The sequence below is a fragment of the Hippocampus bargibanti genome, linkage group LG06, assembly GCF_051943395.1.
Source record: "Hippocampus bargibanti isolate YZ-2025 linkage group LG06, ASM5194339v1, whole genome shotgun sequence".
In the NCBI taxonomy this organism is placed as follows: Eukaryota; Metazoa; Chordata; class Actinopteri; order Syngnathiformes; family Syngnathidae; genus Hippocampus; species Hippocampus bargibanti.
In genome coordinates this window covers 10,949,741-10,975,007 of record NC_142739.1, presented here as the reverse complement: position 1 = coordinate 10,975,007, position 25,267 = coordinate 10,949,741, and the positions used below count along the sequence as shown (strand labels likewise).

Genomic DNA, 25,267 nt, shown 5'->3' with positions numbered 1-25,267 from the left:
TTAAAGGTGACAGAGGCCCACGAAGAGTTGGTGGATTGACATCCCTCTGCTGTTTTACTCAATGACCACCAATGCTCCCATCATTCAGTCTAGTGGTTGGGATGTCAAACATTCCATATTCAATGAGTTTTTCGGTGGAGATAATCAGCAAAAGATCTTGTGCTCCCATATAGAGTGATACATCAGCTTACGAACTTAATTGGTACCCACAAAGTGTGTGTAAGGCGAAACGTGTGTCTTCAAACATCGATTTCCCATAGGAAACCATTAAAATTTTGAATAATCAGTTTCTAGGTCCACATAAAACATAATTTTCTACTAAATAAGCCTTGACACTACACAAAATATACCTTATTTTATGTATGTATAATAAATGTGCTATTGTAATTTGCTGAAATAAACTGTACTGTATAATAAAGTCGTTTTATTTACCTTTGTGATGGTCGTTGATGTAGTTGTCTCTTGATGATATCCGAGTGAAGTTGCCATGCTTTCTCGGCACCCCTGCTAGCTGCTTTTCGTTAATCCAAATCAACAGAAGTTTTTCAACCTCTTCTATTGCCTGAGACCGTTACTTAGACAACACAGAAACACCCTTAGCCACACGTAGCAATGGTCGACCTAGCATACAGGTACTGGGACGCTAAGTCACACAAACGGACACCTAATTCGTGTTTTTCGATGATCTCCTTCTTCTGCTCAACCATAATTTTCTTTTGTGTCCTCTTCATTTTAACACTAGCCTGTGGTGGGCTCTTTTTCGGTCCCATAATAGCAAAAGTACTCCACTTAATAGCAAACCACGTCTGCATTCAAAGGGGGTGTGGAAAACTAGTCCGCCAGCGACCATGGCACTGTGTGGTTTGGTTCGTCCGCCGAAATTCGGGAATGGCAGTAAATAAATTCATGGATAACGAGTTTTGAAATTTGAAGTTAAAAATAATTACTGTTATTGTGGTTTAGATGGGACAATTTGAAATTTTGGTTCAAACTTTAGCAAGCATCATGGCACTTGACATGAATGATTTGCTTTCGCAGGCCGAATAAAATGATGTGCCGGGCAAGATTTGGCCCCTGGGCCTTCAGTTTGACATCAGTGTTTTAGCAGGACAAAGAAGCAGCTAAGCGTTGGCTCCAAGCGGGCCTGTCGTGCTTAAAGGTGGTCAGATTTCAATCTCCATATCTGAAAGCAAGCCTTCTATCTATCACAATGCATTCATCCTCCTTGCGGATAAAACACAAATTCATATTAAGTCATACTGCAGTTGACTCATCCATCCGCAGTGAAGGACTTGTTGTGGTCTTTATGGGGAATTTCAATTTGCATTGCTTCTTTCTTATCACACTCACGCAACTTCTTTCTATATCAGGTATGGGCAAACTACGGCCCGCGGGCCACATACGGCCCGTTAGGCTTTTTAATCCGGCCCGCCGAACTTGCCCAAATTATAGTACAGTGTCTAAAACTCATGACAAAAAGTTAGCAAACAACAGGGCAGATAACTGAAAAGTTGCCTGACCCATTTTTCACAACTTAAAGCACAATGAGAAAACTAATCACATTAAAAAACATTGTAACAAAGTATAAAGTTTTTTCTAAAATCAAGAATGCACCTACTACAAATGCTACCTTGCTTAATTTACGGTAAATGTGCATGGCTGTAAATTTTGCTACAGTAGTCGATTGTCATTGTGGTGCACAATGCAACGTTTGCATTGATTCCTACGAGCCACTAAGCCCCTTTCATAAGTCTCACGTACACTTTACAGTCACGGTTTAATGTAAATTTACGTTTTGTAGCGTCACATATGTTGTTAGCTTCTTTTGAATCTTTCTTCTAGTTTGAGGTTCTGTGCATCTATTTTGGAAAATGACATGCAATTGCACGACTTTGTAACGCTTGCGAAAGTCCGGAAGAAAGAAGCAGGCTTCTGATTGGCTGCCGTGCCGAGTATGCAAATTTCAACTGCAGGTAGTCTATGTTTGTGTGCTCGGCGACGGTACACGTGTATTGTTTGCGCGTGTAGGCGAGGGCGTCAGTGAGGAGTTTGTTGAGCGCGCGGTCAGGACAAACCCTCTATGATTTGGCGGAATTTAACACAGGTAGGTATTATTGAGCTTGAATATTTCGTTGTGTAATAATATGTTTTGAATGTTGAAAGTGATTTCATTTTTCAATAAATGTTGATTTCTTTAACTTTGCCCCTTCGATGGAAACTTATTAAAAACAGATGCAATCTTGATAAATCACAGTGCATATGTTATTTTAATCTATTTCCATTTCCTCCTCCAAGTATCTGCAAAATAGTATGTAAACGCCATATTCCTTGAGACAAATTTATTTACTGATCAGGGATATTTTTCACATTTGAAAGACAGTTAATAAATTGGGTTGTAGTGTTCTTACTGTGCTATGAGGTTTGTACATACTACATTTAAAGGACAACCGGCACCATTTTTTTTGTTTCCCACTGACATCAGAAAAAAGTTTTATAGCATCTAAAATACCCAAATCAAGCAGGCTGATATTTTTAGTTAAATGAAAAACACCAATAAAAATGACTTCAAATGAATCCGGAAATGGTCAGTTTCAGAAGGACCCACCCCCCTGTTCGTGACGTCACGCTAAGACGTCTTGCCTTTGATCGAGAATCAAAACAATGGCTTCAGATTCGGAGAAGATGTTTTCTTGTTACTCATCCAGTTATGAATATGATTCAAATAGTTCTAAAGAGGAAAGCATAAATGTTTGCAATTGATTCAAGGAGTCCTCCCATATCAATTCGAGCCGTCAATGACAGCAATGTAGCACCCAGAAAATGCACAAGATTGCGCCCAAGCTCCGTTGGAAATGGGCTGATTTTTCTGCTGGGAATTTGTGTCAGCGAATATCAAATAGTTGTCTTGGTGCAACACACAACGATTCAGCATGGCGTTATTTATGTTTTCATTCTAATTTCACCATCAACAGGGATCAACACGAAGTTTTCAGACCAAACGAAGTACCCAAAATGCATTGTATGTCGCTTTCTCGGTCAGGGGCGGTCCAAACGTGACGTCACATGGGGATCGTCATCACCTCGAAAACAAGACTTCATGAATATTCAGCGCAAGTCTTAAAACGTGAACTATAGCTATATGCTGTGGAATCTTTGTAAAATACACTCAGTCGAAGTCATTTGAAGTGATTTTATAAATTATGGACATAACTTGTTGAGAGTATTTCCGGTCCAAACACTCCCTCCAAATGCTCCTAGCCCGGCCCCTCTGTCAAATTTTAGAACCCATTGCGGCCCGCGAGTCAAAAAGTTTGCCCACCCCTGTTCTATATGGTTATGAAGTGTGTGTGTGTGTGTGTGTGTGTGTGTGTGTGTGTGTGTTTGTGCGTGCGTGTGCATGTGTGTGCGTGTGTGTGTGTGTGTGTGCGTGTGTTTGTGTGTGTGTGTGTGTGTGTGTATGTGTGTCTATTAAAAGGGAAAATCCATTCTGAAACTATATTGATGAACTAAGGAAGGTTAATCATTTGTTCATGTACATGGACTGGATGAAAATGAAAGATGACATTTCATAATCCCTTCACACAGCATTATTTCATATACCCAGAAAAGAGCTTCAGTTCAGAGGAGGAGGTGAACTGAAAATGTTCAAATCGTCTTTTGTGAGACAAGGTGACATATTTGAACGTACAGTACATATTGAGGGGCTGTTTTTCATTCTATGTCTGTATGCAGGTGTGAGGCAGCCATGAGGAATTTAAAGTCATTCCCAAACAGCTGACTCATAAATACATCACCCACCCCTCCACCAATCCTTGAACATCATTACGTTTTGGCAAAAAAATATCGCCATCCGACCCCATGTGAAGGATTATTCATGAGTAACATTTTTGTCCCACATGTCTATGTATGTGTATATGTATGCACACTCTACAGTCAATATATGTTGTATCTTGGGACAAAAAAAATCTGACAACTCTCGATTCTTTTTCAATTTTTGGCCATGATAGTAATTAGGCACTAATCATCTGTTGATGTTCTCCATCCGTCTCCAAATGAGAAAATAATTCACCACTATCACTCCATCCATCCATCCATTTTCCGTACCGCTTATTCCTCATTAGGGTCGCGGGGGGTGCATTAGCCAATCCCAGCTGTCTTCGGGCACAAGGTGGGGGACACCCTGAATTGGTTGCCAGCCAATCGCAGGGCACACAAAGACATACAACAATCACTCTCACACTCACACCTAGGGACAATTTGGAGTGGTCAATCTGCCTGCCATGCATGTTTTTGAAATGTGGGAGGAAACCGGAGGACCCGGAGAAAACCCACACGGGCCCGGGGAGAACATGCCAACTCCACACAGGGTGGCCGGACCGGGACGCGAATCGGCGACCTCTGCACAGTGAAGCCGGTCTCTAAATGAGAAAATAATTCACCACTATCACTCCATCCATCCATCCATCCATCCATCCATCCATTTTCCGTACCGCTTATTCCTCATTAGGGTCGCGGGTGGTGCTGGAGCCAATCCCAGCTGTCTTCGGGCACGAGGCAGGGGACACCCTGAATTGGTTTCCAGCCAATCGCAGGGCACACAAAGAAAAACAACAGTCACTCTCACACTCACACCTCAGGCCAATTTGGAGTCTTCAATCTGCCTGCCATGCATGTTTTTGAAATGTGGGAGGAAACCGGAGGACCCGGAGAAAACCCACGCAGGCCCGTGGAGAACATGCCAACTCCACACAGGGTGGCCGTACCGGGACGCGAATTGGTGACCTCTGCACTGTGAAGCCGGTGTGCTAACCACTTGACTACCGGGCCGCCCACCACTATCACTCACCAATGATTATTTTGTGAATAATGTATTAAGGCTGCGAGGAAAATAAATATTTCACCGAGCTTCAATTTCAAAATGAAAAATGAAATCTGCTGTGATCGAAGAGTGTTGTTTTTTGAATACAAACAGGGGTTTAACTTCTTATCCAAGAGGCTTCCTCAGTGAACTAAAATTTGCTGGTAGCTCTGGCCCTTGTAGTTTTTCAGAAAAAGGTTTTTTTTCTGAAAAAGGGTCCTTTGGCAACACAAAATTCCGATGTATTTCAGACCGATAAACACTTTAAGACGAAGATTTGTGCATCCAAAAGATAGGCTGCCACATGAAAAACAAAGTAATGTAAAAATGAACATTGTAAAGACCAATACATTGGGGAGACTAAACACATTGGGCAGACTAAACACATTCTCAAAAAAAGACTTAATCAACATTACAGGGATAATACTAGTGGCCCTCGATGTGCAGTACATATGCACCTAAAAGCTAGCAACCACTCATTTGATGACAATGAAGTTAAAATCTTAGCGAAAGAAAATTGTTGGTTAGAAAGGGGAGTAAACTAAGCTATTTCATAAAACAGCAAAACCCTTAACTAAATCACCATGATGGTGTGAGGTTTAATTTCGATGTCTGTTGAAAGACCCGAAACACCCAGTGATTCTAGGAATCAACACTGATGATGTGTCCAAGTTTGTGCATCAGCAGACGTATTGTTAACTGAAACTTCTGGGAGTACCAGTGACAACCAGGAATAGGCTGGTTGACGACCACGAAAGGGTGGTGACATCTGGAGAGACAGAGGACAGCCGGAGAGACGGCAACCCGGGGAGGGGAGGGTTGGCAGCCCAAACCTTATCTTCCGTGAGGAGGAACCCGAAACAAGCTACAGACATGAATAAAGAAAAACATCCCCAGGGGCAACCGAGAGGGTGGCAGTATGAGCACCCCAACAGGACGGATCTAAGAATGACGAATCCGGACAACGGATTAACGACGACGACAGTACAGTGCATCTGCGGTAAAACCTGCAAGAACCAGAAGGGTTTGAAAATCCATCAAGGCAGGATGAAATGTTTGTCCGCGGCAGTGACGACACAACGCACAGAAGTTACTTCTGGTCAGACGGAGGAGGAGCCAGGCCCGGAGGCAACCCACAGTGCCCGAAGCCTCCAAGTGTCATCAACACCCGCTGCCAACAGTTCGCATGCCACCCCAAGCCCCCAAGAGACTGCATCACCTCCCAACAACCTACAAAGCCTTCAAAGCCAGCAAGCTTCAACAGTACCAACTGGCGGAGCGCCTTCGGCCCAACCAAGGATCCAGTGGCCTCAATCCTCGAAGAGAACTGATTGGAAGCAGTTTGATGAGGATGTGGACAAGGTTCTGGAAGCGACATCCAAGGGGGATGTGGACCAGCGGCTGAGAACTATGACCACCCTCATAGTGAACATCGCGGCTGAGCGATTTGGAACTGAGGCACCAAAGCCCAGGCCAACGGCCTATGCTCCATGCCGCAGAGCAAGGAAAATCCAGAGCCTGAGGGAAGAGTTGAAGCTGTTGAAGAGGCAGTATAAGATTGCAGGGGAAGTTGAGAGAGCTGGCCTAGCGGACCTGAGAGCAATCCTCAGGAAACAACTCTTGACCTCGAGGAGGGCAGAGTTCCAGAGAAGAAGGCGGAAAGAGAGAGCCAGAAAGAGAACAGCTTTTCTGGCCAATCCCTTCAAGTTGACCAGGCAGCTTCTTGGTCAGAAGAGGGCTGGTCACCTTACCTGCTCTAAGGAGGCCATCAACAACCACCTCAAGGCCACGTACAGTGACCCTAGCAGAGAACAACCGCTAGGTCCATGCGATACACTGACAACACCACCAGAGCCTACATCAGACTTCAACCTCAAGGAGCCTTGCCTAAGTGAAGTGGTGGAAGTGGTGCGGAGAGCAAGGTCGAGCTCAGCACCAGGCCCAAGCGGAGTACCGTACAAGTTATATAACAACTGCCCAAAGCTCTTACATCGGCTTTGGAGGGCCCTGAAGGTGGTCTGGAGGAGAGGAAAGATCCCCCAGACATGGAGGTATGCGGAGGAAGTATACATACCCAAAGACGAGAGGTCTGAGAACATCGACCAGTTTCGTGTCATCTCCCTGCTGAGTGTGGAGAGCAAGACCTTCTTCAGCATTGTAGCCAGAAGAGTCTCCAGCTTCCTCTTGAGCAACAAGTACATCGACACGTCAGTGCAGAAGGGAGGAGTACCGGGCGTTCCTGGTTGCCTGGAGCACACAGGCGTGGTAACCCAGCTCATCAGAGAGGCAAGAGAAAGTAGAGGTGACCTGGCAGTATTATGGCTGGACCTTACCAATGCCTATGGCTCCATACCCCACAAACTGGTGGAGGTTGCACTGGTGACCTCATCCTGGATTATTACAGCAAGTTCAGCTTGAGAGTCTCCACGAGCCAGCTGACATCTGACTGGCACCAGCTGGAAGTAGGCCTAATCACTGGGTGCACCATCTCAGTCATCCTATTCGCACTGGCTATGGGCATGCTGGTCAAGGCAGCTGAACCAGAATGCAGTCGCCCTCTTAGCAAGTCTGGAGTAAGGCAACCTCCCATCAGAGCCTTTATGGACGACCTCACAGTGACAACAACAGCTGTACCAGGAGCCAGGTGGATCCTCCAAGGGTTGGAGCGTATCATGGCGTGGGCACGCATGAGCTTCAAACCTGCAAAGTCCAGGTCCTTGGTTCTAAAGAGGGGGAAAGTCACAGACAAGTTCCGTTTCAGGCTGGGACAACACCAGATCCCCTCATTGTCTGAGAAGCCAGTGAAGAGCCTTGGCAAGGTCTTCAACTGCAGCCTGAATGACAGCGAGTCCATCAAAGCAACCAGCGCTGAACTGGAGGGATGGTTAAAAACAGTGGACAAGTCTGGGCTCCCGGGAAGATTCAAGGCCTGGGTCTCGCAGCATGGGATCCTCCCAAGAATTCTCTGGCCGCTGCTAATCTACGAGGTCCCCATGACCATGGTGGAAGGTTTTGAGCAAAGAGTGAGCAGCTATCTGCGCAGATGGCTGGGACTGCCCCGCAGCCTAAGTAGCATTGGGCTGTACGGGAAAACCAACAAGCTCATGCTCCCCTTCAGCTCAGTCAGGGAGGAATTCATCGTAGCACGGGCATGGGAACATCTGCAGTACTCTGTATCCAGAGATGCCAAAGTGTCCGGGGCAGGGATCGTTGTGAGGACTGGCAGGAAATGGAGGGCAGCCGAGGCAGTTGAGCGTGCAGAAACTCGACTGAGGCACAGGACCATTGTTGGAGCAGTGGCGCAAGGTACAGCTGGACTGGGGAGCCGAACAGCGACCCGCTATGACTCTGCCAGCGCAAGGGAGAGGCAGAGGCTGGTGCAGGAGGAGGTACGAGATGCAGTCGAGGAAGAACGAACCAGCAGAGCAGTGGCCATGCGGCAGCAGGGTGCCTGAATGAAGTGGGAGCAGGCGATGGAGCGCCGCGTCACCTGGAAGGACATCTGGTCATGGAACCCACAGAGGATCAAGTTCTTGATTCAGGGGGTGTACGATGTCCTTCCAAGCCCATCTAATCTGTGCACTTGGGGCACCACAGAAACACCAGCATGCCCCCTGTGTTCCAAGGTTGGGACTCTGGAACACATCTTGAGCAGCTGCCCCAAGGCACTGGGTGAGGGTCGGTATCGGTGGAGGCACGACCAGGTCCTCAAATCCATCGCTGAAGCAATCAGCAAGGAGATTGCGGCAAGCCGTTACACCCGAGCCACTGCGAAGACCATTCACTTTGTCAAAGAAGGACAAAGGTTGAATACATCAAGCAACCGCTCTGCTGGTTTGCTCTCCACGACCCGAGACTGGGTGATGACAGTTGACCTGGAAAGGCAACTGAAGTTTCCAGCACACATCACCCAGACCAGGTTGAGACCTGACATCATCTTGGTCTCTGAGGCCACAAAGCAACTCTTCTTGCTGGAGCTGACGGTTCCCTGGGAGGAGAGGATAGAGGAGGCTCAGGAAAGGAAGAGGGAGCAGTACCAGGAGCTGGTGGAGGAATGTCGGAGGAACGGGTGGAGGTCGAGGTGTATGCCGGTGGAGGTGGGCAGTCGGAGATTTGCCAGCCACTCCTTGAGCAAAGCCTATGGCACACTGGGCATAACATGTGCAAACCGCAGTAGAGCCATAGGCAACAACGTGGAGGCAGCAGAAAGAGCCACCAGATGGCTCTGGTTGAGGAGGGGAGATTCGTGGGGGCAGTGGAGCAGTAGCATGCCACTTGGACACAGGCCCGGGCCTTGCAAACCCCGGTCGGGTCACCTGGAGGAGGGTGTCTGTTGAAAGACCCGAAACACCCAGTGATTCTAGGAATCAACACTGATGATGTGTCCAAGTTTCTGCATCAGCAGATGTATTGTTAACTAACTGAAACACACTGCTGAGAGCGTTACCACACAAGCTTAGTTATGCTGATGAGGTGATACCAGAGCAAATGGGGCAATCAGGCCAGTCTTAGTCCCCATAATCAGTCAGGACAATACAGTGAGACCTCAACTTACAAACACCTTATCTTACAAACTTTTCGTCTTACAAACGTCAAATTTATGAAAATTAAACCTTATAATAAGCACTATTTTCATAATACACACACACACCGCGGCTGGCAGTGATCTTCGGCGGAAGCACACGACCGAACAGCACCAGAGGTTAAGTTACCAACAGTCCTTATGGAAGGTGACTCTCCTTCCATAAGCCATCAACGACCATCAAAAAGGTAAATAAAACTTTATTTTACAGCACAGTTTATTTCTTTAATTACAGTCCTCAAGTAATGCGCCTCTTTCCAAACAGCAATTCCCTTTGACCTTTGACCTCCAACGGCATTCCATCAAGCCATAAATGATGTAAATAAAGTGACTTTATGATACAATGCAGTGTATTTCTTTCATTACAATACAATTGCACATTTATTATACATAGAATAAGGTATGTTGTGTGTAGTTTTAAGGCTTATTTAGTTTAAAAGTATTTTTCATGGAAACCCGGGAACAGATTATTCCCATTTTAATGGTTTCCTATGGGAATTTTTTTTTGAGATACACACTTTTCACCTTACACACTCTGTCTGGGAACCAATTAAGTTCGTAAGTTGAGGTCTCACTGTAGAAGTAATCAGTGTAGCCTCAGGAAATAGTGCTCTGCTCCCCCCAACCGTAGAGCAGAGACCTATCATAGCAGAGGTCTTGCACCGCTACCTGTGGAGAGTAGGGATATCGGGCCAGAGTAGGGATATCGGGCCAGAGCTACCAGCAAATTTTAGTTCGCTGACGTAGCCTCTTGGATAAGAAGCGAAACGTCCGACACCTTCAAAAAAGTACAGATGACGGCTGAAGAAACCTTTTCATCGGTGTAGTAAATCAAAACACACTCGCAGCTGTGGATTGATTCGGACATAGCACTACTGAAGGCCTAGGGCACGGCCCGCCACTGGTGAAATAATGTGCTTGTGCCAACGCCCCTACCCACCCCCACCCCCAACAACAACTGTGTTTTGGTCTTCTCTATGTCTGTGTGTCGCATTGATACAGGCAGCAGATAGTAGAATAACTGAGAAAAACACCAAAAGGTCAAGGAGATGTGACATTTTAAAAACACACAGCAAGTCACAAGGCGTTATAGTGAGTTGATTCCCCAGACAGACGCTCGTCCTGAGAGTACTGCGTGCTTCCGATGAAACGATCAACAGAATAGACCTAAGATGACTTTTAGAGCGAGCAGCTGTAGTGCAGGTGTAACAGTGGGGGGGAAGAAAGCAAACTGATTTGGCTTCTGATGTGTGCTCCTCCAGCGCCACAGGTGGTTACTTTGTAAAGAAACACAGTGTGGATCCCGGTCCCCCTCCCCACTCAACTAACGTTGCTGTAGAACTAAAAATATTTCAGAACTGGAATGAGCACGAGGGTTGAACAGTTTTCAATGATCATGGTGCACTCTATTAAAGTCTTGGACACTTTTTTAAAGACATTTATCTTCATTCACTGCCAGATGATGTGCAAATATGTGTCCACTCCAGTGCTCGGGTTTTGGTCATTTTCACTCAAATTAAAGGATCCACATAATATGGAGTTTTAGGACTACATAAACATTCAATACAGTGTAAGAACCCTTATACTATCTTCTTTCATCAGAAAACAAAATCTTATTTCAAGTTTACTACATTGTAGAATAATCTGCATTGAAAGTGGGGGCGCCTGTATAAAAGGTAAATGCTGCTTCTCGTGGGAGGGAAAAACATTGTCAGAGGTCTGCCAGAAGCTTTAAACCCACCCCCCTCGCAAGAAAAAAACAAAACCCGAACAAATTCGGGAATGGCGGTCTATGTCATGCTTTTCAAATCCCGACTAAATTTGGGAATGGCAGTGAATGAGTTAATAATGTTTAAAACTGTCACGCTCCGAGCGAGGATGACGGTAGCTGACTCGTCGGAGCGTAGGGGAATGTGGGATCCGAATGCAGACGACAGAAACGGACGATCTTGGAGGATGTTAAGCAGATTCCTTACTTACAGACAGTGTATTGTCGGTGTTCAAATACCTGACATGTTTCGGCGACTACTTCCGCCTTCGTCAGAGTGTCACGGATGTTGCTGTGTGTTAGTACAACGATCTTGATCTTGGAGGATGTTTTATTTTTGAACAAAAGGTGCTGGTCCGATAAACACGCGGACCAGGGATATAACAAACGAAAGAAATCTAAAAACACAGCGAGTAGGGAGATAGGGGGTGATCCGATCCACCTACTGCGCTTAAAAAGCAAATGGCACACGCGGGTTCAATCCCGGAAGATAAAGATACTTTACGAGATGCGGGTAAACACCTCGGACTGGCAAATTCACGCAACGTAGAAAATAGTCCAGGATACTGTCGAGATACAAGGTCAGCAGTGACGTGCGGTGAGGTTCATGGCTGGTTAGGCACTGACGTCATCACAGTCAGATTTACAAACATATGAACTCCAAAGAGGAGCTTATTCACCATTTGATTGGCAACAGTTAACATGTTTTGTTTAAAATGTCATGTCAGCATTCTTTATATACTCTATACAAACTGTAGCATAGAAAAAAAACATAAAAAACATTATCGTGTTACCTTTACTTATAAATGAAGTCCAAGTCTCTCTGTCTCAATGGAGATCACTGCCAGTGAAGAAAGTCTTCCTTGATCAGTCCTCTTCCGACTGTATATTTTCAGTTTTTTGTGCTGAGAATTACCGCTCCACTGATGCTGTAGTCGATGGAACAGTGAGCATGAGCTGGAACAACTTTGTCGCTTCAGCAATAGTTTCAATGAGATCCTTCTTGGCCAAAAAGCTGAAAAGCTGTCCAGGAGATTTCTATTCATCCCTCACCGTTTGTGAGCTATATTGTCCGGTGTTGGTCTTCCTTTAATTATTATCTCCTGCTTTGATTGAAAGTCCAGTTTAGAAAATTATTTCAATTTAGTTATGTAATCCTCCATTCTGAAAATAAGATCAAGCAACACGAAGAAAATGACTGGATGGTTGCACTTAACTTGCTGTTTACTGTAGCTTGCTGTCACTAATTCTATTATTCTGCAGCCGAGGAGTCGCAAGAAGAATCTGTAATCACCAGCGCCCCCTGGAGAACTGTGTGCTTCACCTATACACACAGTTTTGATAAAAATAAAATAAAATAACACTGTAGTACCGTGTTTATAATGTACAGTGACTGTACATTATATACACCGCCAGCTGGTGCCTCACCGCTTGTCTCTACTTAGTATTTGAACAGTAAATGTGAAAATTCAGCGATTTTGAAAAAAAATCCAAAAATGGTGAAGTTAAATGGAAAAGAACGTTATAGTACAAATCACTAAATAAATACAGCTGATTATTTTATTTTGTCATTTGATATTTCCATGATGACAGGTGAAGCACGGCCTCACCTGCCTCCCATGACTGCACGTCACTGGAGGTCAATTAATAATCCGGTACTAGCGAGGGGAACGCGACCCGTATAAATGCCCCGTGTCCGTGATTAGAGATTTGACAGCAGGTGGAGGGCGGCAGGGAGAGGCAGCCCCACCCCCCGCTGTCAACTCGCATGTGACAAAAACACCTTTGTTTCTTTATCATACCAGTTTAATAACAAACAAAATAAAAATCATAAAATGAAAAGAGAGAGAGAGAGAGAGAGAGAGAGAGAGAGAGAGAGAGAGAGAGAGAGAGAGAGAGAGAGAGAGAGAGAGAGAGAGAGAGAGGCATAGACAAACGGAGGGGCTTCTGAAAATTCACTACTTTGGAGGTACAATCAAACCTCAGTTTTCGAACATCTCAGTTCTTGACCAATTTGGTTTTCGACCAAAAATGTTGGGTATTTTATGCCTTGGTTTACAACCGAAAATCAGTTCTCGCCCAGACTGAGCGCACCTGAATGCAACGCTCAAGTCCCCGCTTCCTTCTATGTCAAGGGTCCCCAAACTTTTTCCTGTGAGGGCCACATAAGTTTTCCCTTCTGTGATGGGGGGCCGGTGTCAGTTTGTAACAGAAAAAGTACGACGATTGTAGGGGAGCCTAAAAAATGTATTGTTGTCCAGAAAGCCACACATAACCAAATAACCCTTTCCGGGTTCTTTACAGAAAACAGTCAGGAAAGAAATAATAACACTATTAATGAAATAAATAATCACTAAATAACTCTCTTTGAGTTCTTCATAGAAAAAAAAAGTCATGGAACATTAACTTTCTGTTGTGCCATGCACAATCAGATAAAAGTTCAACTCAGTTGTCAGAGCAGAATCTCTCTGACACATATGAGCAGTCTCTTAAAGTTCTTGTGTTCCTTCCTTATAATCCTTTTGTAGGTTCCAGTAGGCTTGTAGACACCGCTGTTTGCAGCTCTCTCTCATCAACTTCCCTGTGAAAACCACAAAGGAAGCAGGTTGAGAAAGTGAACTAAGTGATACAGCACCTACACAGCACAATACATTTCACTAACAGTATGGCTGTAAAGATGGATTTTATCCTGGTGGATTTTATTATGATTCTATTTGTTCATCAGAATGACTCATTGAAGTCAGAAAAGTGAGCTTACCTATGTATGTTCATCAGTGTGAACTGTGGGTCTGCATCTGGTTGGTGAGAAGTTGAATATCAGGTTCCATTCTAGTTACAGCCATTCTCAAGCACTGATACAAATGTTCATCTGTCAATCTTGATCTCATCGGAGTTTTCAGCAGTTTCATGCCAGAAAAGCTTTTCTCGCAGATATACGTGCTGCCAAAAACTGTTGACATTTTCATTGCATGTTTTTTGATGTTTGGATATGTGTCATTTGGGAGGGCGGCTTAGAAGTCAATGAGACTGTTGGGCCTGAATGCGTCTTTCAGAACATCACAGTTCTGTAACTCAGGTCCAACTTCTCCATGGTTTGGTACACTTGGTCAAAAATATCATTTCCCGTTGTAGTACCTTTGAGACTTTGGAGGGCTGCCAGCTCCTCGCATATCTCAGTTTGTGCTAACTCCACGAATACAAATGAGCAGCTGCGCTGTGTGTTGCACATCCATGCTCTTGTCCAGTGCTAATGAAAAAAAAAAGTCAAATTCTTTCGTCTTCTGCTGCAGCTAGGCATATACATTCATCCCGATTTCTTCACCACGTCTGGTGATTGTACTCGCCGACAGACCTACGGCATTATATGCATCTTTCTTCTCGGGACACAACTACTCCGCGACAGCATCCATACGTTCCTTAACAAACTCTCCGTCCTTGAAAGGCTTACCGCTGCTTGCTATCAGCTTAGCAACCCGAAAGCTGGCCCGAATGGATGAACAGCTCAGCTTGGCATACAAATGTATTCTGCTGAAATAGTACTCCACTTTTTAGCTTTGAGAGTTGTCTGCTCGTATTTGGCCTTGCAAGTTATCGTACTTGTCTTCGTGACGGGATTCATAGTGTCGGCGAAGATTGTATTCTTTGAATACCGCCACCGCCTCTTGACAAATGAGACAAACAGCCTTTTCTTTGCATTGAACAAAAAAAATAATTGTTTGTCCACTGCAGGTTAAATACCCTGCATTCTGCATCAATTTTTCTCTTACCGCACCTTTTCGCCATTATTCCGTTCTCTCTTTGATAGGAAGGTTTACAAGAGAAAACGGGTTTGGGACCAAACTGAGAGCCAAACTGAGCGCACCTGAATGTACCACCGGACTCCCCTGCACTTCCTCATACGTCAATTTCTTGTGTCGTGTCGCATTATAACCGACTCCTTTCGCGTTCTATTGTGAGCAGGCGTGTTTGTATTGTTCAATCACGATGATAAACAACATACATTGATGACATTGATTAAAATAGGAACAGATAAGGATCGAAAACCAACGTTTGACTTGTAAAAGGATTTTTTTTCTGGAGGCCAAATAAGAAAAAAATCTGATAGCATCTCTGGGATTGTTCAGGGAGCCAGGCCAAATGTGCTGACGGGTCGGATACGGCCCGCAGGCCGTAGTTTGGTGACTTTGTGAGCAGGCTTGTTTGTATTGTTCAATCATAATAATAAACAAACGAATAAATAAATAAATAAATAGAACAAACATTGATTACATGGAATATAATTGGAAATGTTTTGTTTTTTTGACCAAATTGGTTTTCGAACATGTTTCTGGAACGGAGTATGGTTGAAAACCGCGTTTAGATTGGACAAGGTTTCGGCTTGAGGCATTCTACACATTGCTCGTACCCTCTAAAAAGGACTTATGTTATTGTAATTTACTACCTCACTTAGAGTAGTTGTGAAACTTGTATTTATCGCTCAGGAGCCACAATCAATTAATAAACATGTTATTCTTTTGTTTTGTCTTTTGGATAGCGATGCCGGAGGACACGAATGGCATTTCCATACGCACATTGTTATTATAACGACTTCCACTCATATTTCAAGGCACCATTTATATGGAATTGGAAAGAAAGCTTTCTTTACACCCGAAATGTATTTCATTTTTCTACTTTCATTCCTTTCATCACTTTGCTGCTGTGAAATGTAAATTTCTCCACTGTGAGACTAATAAAGGCATATCCAATCCAATCCAATCCAAATGACTTCTCACTGTGAGTTTGTCAATACTTCTGACTCCGATTTTTCAAATCAATGCATGGTCCAGCAAAAACAGTTTTGTGTCAAATAGAATACTTAGATACATTTTTACCCAGTATTGTGTAATAAAAAAGACAAATGGCTGTATTTAATCATGTAATTTAGGGGCCAGGAGGTTTGAGCAACGAAATTTGATGGAACAGGAGAGCAGATACATAAATAAATAAATAAATAAATAAATAAATAAATAAATAAATAAATAAATGCACATAATCTATTAACAAGTAGAATGCTCAATTGGCTGCTACATTAGAGTAAACTACAAAGAATGGCTATAATTTTGTCATTGACATACAGGAGCTATTTTCATGTCAGATTTCCTTTCCTTTAGGCTACGGGCATTCAGGCTTACTACTCCATTTTCAGGCCAAGATGAATAATAATGTGCGTATGCTCGTGTAGAAGAGGAAAAAAATGTGAATTTGTTTGATATCACATTTCAAGACAGCTGTTTTAGTCAGATAATAGATCAACTCCCAACGAGAGCAAATTTCACTTTGCAATAAAATCGAACATACAGACATAATGGATAATAGCCCCGATAACAGGCCTTTACATGGATGATGCTTCATAAATTCTCTGCCGACCATCCCGCAGTTGAATGAGCAAGTTTAAATTGCTCGGAGTTTAATGATGAAAATGGATTGACTCGGAATCTACCAATGGAGCTGAGGGACAAAAGGTATTGTATTTTCCGGTGTATTAGGTGCATCCAAATGCCTTAATTTTCTTCAAAAGATGACCCTGCGCCTTATATGCAGGTGCGCTTTATGTGTGAAGTAATATTGGGCCACAACAGGTCTTGCAACGACTGTCAGCAGCCACCGACTCCATTTCCCACCGTAGAAGTTACCCCAGCCTCTACTGTAGTGCCTTATAATGGGGTTTGCCTTATATTTGGAAAACTTTAATACATATGTATTTAGATATTCTATTTGGAAAACATTTTTTCCATTCATTGGTGGGTGTGCCTTATGGTCCTCTGCGCCTTATATATGAAAAATGTTTGAAAATACACCATTTATTGGGGTTGCACCGTTTACTCCAGCCTAATAAGTTGGAAAATATGGTACTTTGGTTTCAGCAGTTTTCATCCTTAATGTGTTGCATGACACCACGGCAGCGTCCATGTTGGGTGGTCACGGTGAAAATAGGTTAAAAAAACACTACATATACAGCAAGGGTGTCAAACTCATTTTTTGCCACGGCCCACAATGTAGTTATGGTTTGTTCTCGAAGGGCATTATGAATTGAGGGAAGCCATTACAATATTTTATGCCCTCCACATATTACATATAGAGTAGACAACAAATTATTGAATAACTAGTTTTCAGGACGAGATAGTGTGACATGTCCTACGTGTCAGGGCACTGGAAGGATACCGAGAGGTAACCCTTTATGTTACTTCCAGGTTGAGTGAACGCTGTATTATTATTATTATTATTATTATTATTATTATTATTATTATTATTATTATTATTATCCGCCTCGTGCCCGAAGAGAGCTGAGATAGGCTCCAGCAACCCCCGCGACCCTAATGAGGAATAAGCGGTACGGAAAAAATGAGATCAGATAAGATTATTATTATTATTATTATTATTATTATTATTATTATTGATGAGAAGGTTTCTTCAGCCGTCATCTGTACTTTTTGAAGGTGTCGGACGTTTCGCCTCCTATCCAAGAGGCTTCGTCAGCGAACTAAAGTCTGACTGGTCGTATCGGCCCTATTTATATATCCCTAATATCCATACATGGTGGCGCCGGACACAGCTATGATAGTTCCCTACTCTCAGGTTGGGGGGAGCAGAGGACCACTCCCTGTGGCCCCACTGAAATCAGAAATTCTCAAGATACAAAAAGGAGAGGAGTAGCAGTACCTTACATTGCAGGAGTTTCTGAAAAATTACAAAGAGTCCTTTGGCAACACAAAATTCCTACTTATTTCAAACCGATAAACACGTTAAGGCAAAAATTAGTGCATCCAAAAGATAGGCTACCAAATGAAAAACAAAGTAATGTAGTTTATTCAATACATTGTAAGAATGAAAATTGTAAAGAGCAGTACATTGGGGAGACTCAACAAATTCTCAAAAAAATACTTTATCAACATCGCAGGGATAATACGAGTGGGCCTCAATCGGCAGTATATTTGCACCTAAAAGCTAGCAACCACTCATTTGACGACAATGAGGTTAAAATCTTAGCGAAAGAACATATATGTTTTGAAAGGCGGGTAAAAGAAGCGATTCTCATAAAACAACTAAATCCTTCATTAAACCGGTCTGGTGGGGTGAGGTTCAATTTGGATCGTTCATACAATAGCCTGCTTAGGCAACACAGGTTAGGCAACATTCGTAATGCTGATGAGGTGATACCGGTGGGAATGGGGCAAATAGTCAGTCATTAGTCAGGAATGAAGGAACAATTAGTGGTTCCACAGGGAGTGGTCCTCTGCTCCCCCCAACCCGAGAGTAGAGACCTATCATAGCTGTGTCCGGCGTCGCCATGTCTGGACATTAGGGATATATAAATAGGGCCGATACGACCAGTCAGACTTTAGTTCGCTGACGAAGCCTCTTGGATAGTAGGCGAAACGTCCGACACCTTCAAAAAGTACAGATGACGGCTGAAGAAACCTGTCAACCACTCCTGTACGACTGAGAGCTTACACAGACGTATTATTATTATTATTATTTCAAATTTGAAGCACAAAATAATGACTGTTGTTGTGGTTGACATGAGACTTTAGCAAGCATAATGGAATTTCACAAGTTTGATTTGCTTTCGCGGGCCGAATAAAATGATGTGACCGCCCAGATTTGGCCCCCGGGCCTTGACTTTGACACATTTATATACAGTAATTTGTGTCCTTGTTATTAATATGTCTATGGTAGTGTACCCTGCACTCTAAACATCTTCTCAGTTTCACTTTCACCAAAAAAAATGAAAAACATAAAATAATCTTAACGAAAGAGATTACCTTTAACCTACGAAAGTTGTTCGCAATCAGCAGTCTGCACTTGCATAACAGCTGTTGCCTTATATAGGTTTTTATATTCATTATTATATAACCTGGAGGACGGGGAGAAACATTTCCAATTCGTGAGCTACGTGATTTACGCTGCTGCACCGAAGACACTTACCGAAGTGCGTCCCAGTCTCGACTACGGGAGGCATTGATTCCCCTTTACAAACTCACAAGCCTTTATCAGGGAATTTTGCGCCGGCGGATTTCCGACTTTTTCAGACCAAAATGACCAGCTAAAAGCAAATATGTATTCTCGCTGTTTGGCTGCTCATTTCCTGTTTCGGCTTGTGTTAGCTCAAAGCGCAATTTTGATTGGATGATACTGACGCTAGTTGGCGGAAAGCGCCATTTTGATTGGATGATCTTGATTTAGGTGCTGTTGATGTGTCGAAACAGGTAAACACCCACTATTGAATGAGCGGACGAGTAAAAAAAAAAAAAACAGGTTGAATGAAGTGAAGGATTTGCCTTTGTGGAGAGAACAGGTTCTAATTTGATAGATTGATTTGATAGAATTTGCAATGAAACAATACCATCGATGAAAAAGTTGAATGTCAGTGGCACTATGGATTGGATTGCATATGCCTTTATTAGTCTCACAGTGGAGAAATTTACATTTCACAGCAGCAAAGTGATGACAAGCCCAATGCTAACGTTAGAATCAATGTGAAGTGGGGAGTTGGCTAGTGAACTTAATTGGTTCCCAGACAGAGTGTGTAAGGCGAAGAGTGTGTATCCCAAAAATTAATTTCCAATAGGAAACCATTAAAATGAGAAGAATAAGTTCCCAGGTCTCCATAAAATATAATCTTCAACTAAATAAGCCTTAAAACTACACACAACATACCTTATTCTATGTATAATAATAATATATATATAATTGTATTGTAATGAAAGAAATACACTGCACTGTATACCATAGAAAAAAAACTGGGAAAGGTTACTGGGAAAAAAAACTCATTATCGTGTTAGCTTTACTTATAAATGAAGTCCATGCGCCGCTCCCAAAGAAAGCCATAAATAACTTCTTTGTTTGAATCCTTCCTTATCTTTCTTCAGTTTTAAAATCTCTCTGTCTCAATGGAGATCACTGCCAGTGAAGAAAGGCGTCCTTGATCAGTCCTGCTCTGACTGTATGTTTTCCGTCTTTTCAGTGCTGAGAATGACCGCTCCTACTGATGCCGTAGTAGCTGGAAGAGCAAGAGCTAGAGCAACTTTGTCGCAGTAATAGTTTCAATGAGATCCTTCTCTGCCAAAAAGCTGTGAAGCTGTCCAGGAGATTTACATCCATCCATCACCGTTTGTGAGCTATACAGTCCGGTGTTGGTGTCTTCCTTTAATTATTATCTCCTGCTTTGATTGAAAGTCCAGTTTAGAAAATTCTTTCAATTTAGATATGTAATCCTCCATTCTGAAAATAAGGCCAAACAACACGAAAAAAAATGACTTGATGGTTGCACTTAACTTTCTAACTGTTTACTGTAGCTTGCTGTCACTAATTTTATTATTGTGCAGCCGAGGAGTCACAAGAAGAATCTCTGGAATCACCAGCGCCCCCTATCATGTGGCAGGAGAACTGTGTGCCTCACCTATGCACACAGTTTTGATAAAAATAAAATAAAATAACATAAACATTGTAGTACAGTATTTATAATGTACACTGACTGTACATTATATACACCAGCTAAACTGTAGAAATTTCGTTCATATACTAAAAGTGTTTGAACACTTTAATAGTGATATGCAGAGGGACAGCAATGCGGTCTCACTGCAGAGCACAGTTAACATAGTCATTGCGCAATCCATGGTGAGGCTGAGCCGGCTGCTGCCTCACCGCTAGTCTCTGCTTAGTATTTGAATGGTAAATGTGAAAATTCAGCGATTTTCGAAAAAAAATCAAAAAATTGTCAAGTTAAATGGGAAAGAACTTGAAAGTACAAATCACTAAATAAATATAACGGTTTAATTTATTGTTTCATTTGATATTTCCATGATGACAGGTGAGATACGGCCTCAACTGCCTCCCCTGAATGCACGTCACTGCATGTTATATATAAAGCCAGAAGCAGCTCACTTTTTTCCCAATTGATGCACCACATTAACACTCTATTGGATTGCGTTAGTTAGAGCCATTCAACTGAGGCTGGAAAAGATTGATATGCATTGATTAACATGAATTAAGCTCGGGTGAATCTAGCAGAACAAGGGCCGGAAAGTTGAAGCGACGTCACTTGACTCACTTGATGGCCGCCATTCTATTTCCTTCTTTTTTTGGGGGGCGGGGGGGCTTTTCTTGTCAGTACAGTGAGCTGGCATGCGCCTAATTCTTTAACTGACTGAACGAATTCCCTTATAAATTATGAATGCCAAAAATCACCTGTGGAATAACAGATGGGACACATCTGACAAGGCTTTGTTTCTGAAAGTGAACATTCAATAGAAAATACTTTCAAGATAAAGAGTACTACTTGACATTAATTCCATTTTATTTTATCAATCTGAAAAGTTCCTGTTTATGTAAATATAACATCACATTAACCATGATTGCAATTGAAACATTTAAAGCCGAGGATGTAGCCAACAAATCACTGGTTGGCTACATCCTAGCTCAGGACTCCTTCTAACTGTTTTGACATATAAACATATAAATCAGGTGTAAATGAGTGAAAATTAAATTTTTTAGTCACTTTTTTTGATGAACGTGTGGCAGCAATTACAGCCCCAAAATATTTTTGAATATGATGCCCTAAATGTTGGCACCAATTCTCTGTAGCAATGACGCTGAGTGCACAGCATCACTGCACTTCCATTTTCAGATCTCTTCAGAGATATTTAATCAGATTCAAGCCCTCAAGCCATTTTTTGATACTTGGGCTACGTGCCGGAAGGCATTGTCTTGCTTCAAGATGAAGAGCGCTGTGTAAACAGGTTTTCATTAAGGATCTGTCTGTAGCAGGGCTGAAATATTTCAGGAAAAGATGGAATTGCAATTTTTCTGACAGATATTTGCAATTTCAATTTGTTTCCCTTTTTTAAACAAGCTTCTGGCCGATTTTCACCCTATACTGTAACATTTACACATGTGGAAGAAAATACATCACAGCATCAAAATCAAAGCTCTTACTTAATATAAGGACATGAAATTGGATATACATGATAAAAAATCTTTTTTCTTTTTTTCATTTTTGTTAGAATAATTTAATTCAAATGGAGACTGGGGGACATGGCACAGAATTCAAATGAAAGTATAAATCGAATCCCTTCACAGGGTAAGATAGAGTGAGCCACCGCCATACTGCTTTCTCAAAAAGCTAGCAGGATGGCGAAGCTTTTTTTTTAAATCCGCATTATGTCAATTTCACTTTCGGGATTGTATTGTCCAGGTAATTAGTGGAGCTCTTTCTCATTGAAACATGCAATCTGCTGCTTGGAGGTCAATTCCTTTGTGCTGGATTTGTGGGGTAACATGCACTGTCAACTAGATCAAATAAGCACAGTGTATGGTTTTCCAAATTGAGCCCAATTAACTGGATTACAATAAGTGAACTCCAGTTAAGCCGCTGAAGCGTCTCAAGGAAAATCACCAGGAATGTGCACTCGAGCCTTTTTTTCTGAAAATGAGGTGCTGTGTAAAGGTCAAAGTGAACTTGATTTTTCAACATGGTTGGAACATAGAAAAAACTTGCATACACTTTAGATGGCACTATATCTATAATTGCAAAAAAATGAGCTAATTGGTTCCAATTGGCAGATGGCCGATTGACTGTGGGCTCGCCGCACCACAGTCTCTGATTCAGTACAACACTGCCAGCGATTTCAAGCAATCTTCTTTCTGTCTGGTTGAGGCTGACATGTTCTGTCCAAGAGAAGCCATTGTAGCAATCATTGCCCCCCTGCATGACACAAAATTACATCCTGCCACGGCAACCACAACTTTAGCATGAGGAATGCTGCCTATGGCTCAATGACAAAGATGAGCCAACGTGAGCATTCTCTCATGGAAGGCAGGACCTAATTATCGGTGTAGCTTGGAATAACAATGGGTTTCACATAGGCGTTGGGCTGGGGGGTTGTAATCAGCGTTTCTAACTCGACACTCTTTTAGAGTTCAGCAGATCAGACTGTCGGTGTGAGTAGGGTGTACTTTTACTGATGCAGTTGTTTGGTTGTTAACTTTAAATACCGGGATGTAGAAGAAGAAATAAGGACTCCTGTCACTGATGCGTTTCTGCTTCTTTTTTTCAAGAACATCCCACTGACACTGAATGTCAGAATATCAAACTGTTTTTCTGTCTTCCAGAAAGCCCACACGATGTTCTTTTCAGCCAATGGAAATATGGTACAGTTAGTCTAAAGAAGGCAAGGTAACGATTCACTCTCCGCCCTGGCGATTTGCATGTTTTCTCCTTCCCACCGTGGGTTTTATCCGGGTACTCTGGTGTCCCAAAACCTGCATGGCATGCTGATTGAACACTCAAAATTGTCCCTAGGTATGAGGTTGAGTGTGAGTGGTTGTTCGTCTCTGTGGGTCCTGTGATCGGCTGGTTGCAGGTGTTCCCCACCTACTGCCCGTAGACAGCTGGGATAGGCTCCAACAGCCCTCTGCGGGCCTTATAAGGCGGATGGATGGATGGATGGATGGATGGATGGATGGATGGATGGATGGATGGATGGACATTCATTCAGACTGTAATGGCACACTTTCAGAAAACAAATGGCAAATATCACCAAAGGCAATGTTAACTGTATATAAATTAACTCGTCGATTGCCAGATGATGTGCAAAAATGTGTCCACTCCAGTGCCAGGGTTTTTGTCATTTTCACTCAAATTGGAGGATCCACAGAATATTGAGTTTCAGGACTACATCAAAATTTCAATACACAGCGTAAGACACATTAGACTGTCTTCTTCCATCAGAAAATAGAGTTAATTCCAAAATGATATGGGTCCGGAGTTCTTTGCGCTTGAAATGAGGGCAGCTGTCCGAAATACAATGCAATACATACAGTACATATTAGTTTATATAGCACTTTAACAACAGATGAAGCTGGAACAAAGCGCTAACATGGAAAAAAGGGGAGGGGAAAAAACATCGCCAGAGGTCTGACCAACGCTTTATCGACAGCCTCCACAAGAAAAAACAAAACCCGAACGAATTCGGGAATGACTTTTAAATTCCCAAACAAATTTGGGAATGGCAGCAAATGAGTTAACATAGTCACCATCTTAACCCTTTTCATGCACTCTGTAACCTGATAACATAAGAAGATGTCCACTGTCGTAAACACTGTCCCTTAAAGGGTTAAGTACAGTATGTCAACACCACAACTGTGTTGGTGGGGCAATGTCAGGTCAAGTTTTACTTTGAAATATGCTCTGTGTGCAACAGAAAGCACCGAAACAAATAACTTTCCTCTCAACCACAGTGCAAACAAACATGTAGTGCATTGAAACACACACAGCTAAAAATAACTGAACTGAATGAATAGATAGCCATAAATATAATGTATAATATATGTAAATATAAACATAGATGGGGCCTAGTTCTCTTGGTCCTCGGGTTATCATCATGCCAGAAGTCATCAGATTCAGATTAAAATATTTCTTTTGATTGTCTGATGCCATGTAGCTTCGAACGGGCCACTCAGTTCAACGCTGCAGCAATTAAAAGAAAAAAATGGGAGAACATTTTTCATGTACGAAGTCCCAAATGGTTTGTGGCTTGTGTGATTTCTTGTATGAAACTGATTCGACGGGCTCTTTCATTACAAACTAAGGCAAATTTAAAATAAATACTAATCATCGGTCAATCACATTGTTTACACAGCTTGATAATGATTAACAAAAGTATGCAAACCTTTAAACACATGGAATGTCCCCACCATGTGAGCTTCGCGAATCAAAACATGGCAAAATCAGCACCAACTAGCTTGAAGGCAGATGTTCGCTGTCCCGGAAACGCATTAGGGTATCCCTGTACGAGCGGGATAAAGTGGCTGAGAAAATGTTTGGGCTTCATTGCTTGAGCTGCTGCATCCTGACCAGGGAAAAACAAAAGTAAATACTGCAGATGGCAAATAGATGAATTCACCTAATATGCAGTTGTTTAGAGCGTGAGAGGAAATGAATACAGGGGAAACTGTACGACAGTGTTTATTTTATTTTTATCAAAACTGTGTGATTAGGTGAGGCACACAGTTCTCCTGC

At 42.7% G+C, this 25,267-nt stretch overlaps 1 pseudogene; it reads left to right on the top strand.

The window, feature by feature from the left end:
* Positions 1–6,253: 6,253 nt before the first annotated feature.
* On the top strand, positions 6,254–23,633 carry LOC148896463 (uncharacterized; annotated as a pseudogene).
* Positions 23,634–25,267: the final 1,634 nt, after the last annotated feature.